Here is a 1,991-nt window from a genome sequence, read left to right on the forward strand (position 1 = left end):
GTTTGGCCCATTAACATCATCTACAGAGTCCCTGTTTGAGAGGCCTCAAGTGACCATTGGATCACCCACATTTACAAAGTTTGCCCCTTCCCCCCATTCCTTCAGTGCAGGTCTGGAGGCAGATGGGGCACTGGGTGTGCCACGGGAGCAGGATCAGAGGCGGCAGACTCCCCAGAGTGCCTGTTCCTGGACCTCGTCGCCTGGGATTCCCCTTGCCTTTGAGTTGTGTGGGTTGTGGCATAGTTGGGGCGGCTTGTTATGGTTATTTGGATTCAAGCCTAGGCAGCATATGGTTTGGCCAAACTCAAGAAGACTTTGGTTTAGGTTGCCTCATCTGTCACATATTAAGTTTGGAAGCAGAACCACTTCCCTTATCCAGCCTGGCAGAATAGACCACATTTAGGCAAGTGATGAATTGGAATCTGGACTTAAAGCAGATCTGGGTGCATATCCACTTCTGCCATTCACCGACTGCACCAATCTCCTTGCACCAAAGAAGAGGTAGAGACCCTCTTGTCTCTCTTATTTGGAAAATGGCTCATAGTAAATTCCTCCCAAGTGGGAATTTCACTTGAAGAATTAAGTGGGACTGTGAGTGTGTATCAGCTGCCAGCACCTCATCGTGATTTCATAAACGATTGCTACTGCTCCTTGCCATTGACTCTCCCAATTAGCTTGCTCTAGTGCTTGAAATTATCCCATTAGAAATCCATGTTTTGGCTGGGTGTGGTGGCTCATGTCTGTAATCCCAGCACTTTGGGAGGCCGAGGCTGGCAGATCACTTGAAGTCAGGAGTCTGAGGCCCACCATGGTGAAACACTGTCTCTACTAAAAAAATAAATAAATAGGCCGGGCGCGTTGGCTCATGTCTGTAATCCTAGCACTTTAGGAGGCTGAGGCGGGCAGATCACTTGAGGTCAGGAGATTGAGACCAGCCTGGCCAACATGGTGGAACCCCATCTCTACTAAAAAAAAAAAAAAATACAAAAATTAGCCGAGCATGGTGGCAAGCGCCTGTAATCCCAGCTTCTTGGGAGGCAGAGGCACGAGAATCACTTGAACCTGGGAGTCGGAATTTGTAGCGAACTGAGATTGTGCCACTGCACTCCAGCCTGGGCTACAAAGTGAGACTCTGTCTACAAAAAAAAAAAAGAAAGTCGCAGTTCCAGGCTAGGTGGTTCTGGACATAGGTTGTCACATATGTCTGTCTCTTCCCTATCAAGGGTGTGTGTGTATGTATATATATGTGTGTATATATATATACACACACACACATATATACATTATATACACACACACACATATATATACACACATATATATATAGGTTTGAGACAGGGTCTTGCTTTGTTGCCCAGGTTACAGTGCACTGGTATGATCATAGCTCACTGCAGCCTCTAACTCTTGGGCTCAAGCGATCCTCCTGCCTCTGCCTCCTATATAGCTGGGACTACAGGTGCGGGCCACCATGCCCTCCTTACTGTCAAGGAAAGTGAACTTCTTGAGGCCAGGACTCTGTTGGAGTCATCTTCTGGTTCCTGTTGTCTAACACGGTGCCTGTGTCACAGGACACAGTAAATGTGTGTTGAATGAACGAATGGAGGAGGCAGGGGATGGGGAGGAGGGGGCAACAAACGTCAGAGATGGGCTTTCATCCTTCAGAGCTCAGCTACTGCATATCCTGTGAATGGAGCTCAGTCCACAGGCTGATCTGACATTCAAGTGAGTTCTCTACTCCGCTCAGCATTGAGCTCTAAGAAGCAGCTGCGGGGTAAAGGTTTGGGTGCAATGTACAGCTCTGAGACAAAGGGCCTCTTCATCCTATTCTGTTGGCAGAAACATCAGACCAGTGAGTCGAGTGACCAATCTTTTCTCTGCTGATTTAGAGCCCAGAGACACTGTGTCAGTCAGGGGTGACCTCTACTGTGAGGGTACATCTTTCTCCTGCAGTTAAAATTGTCCTTGACTTCCACCTCCTCCTGAGATCACTT

Source organism: Colobus angolensis, unplaced genomic scaffold (genome assembly GCF_000951035.1).
Source record: "Colobus angolensis palliatus isolate OR3802 unplaced genomic scaffold, Cang.pa_1.0 Scaffold135, whole genome shotgun sequence".
NCBI classification, from domain to species: domain Eukaryota; kingdom Metazoa; phylum Chordata; class Mammalia; order Primates; family Cercopithecidae; genus Colobus; species Colobus angolensis.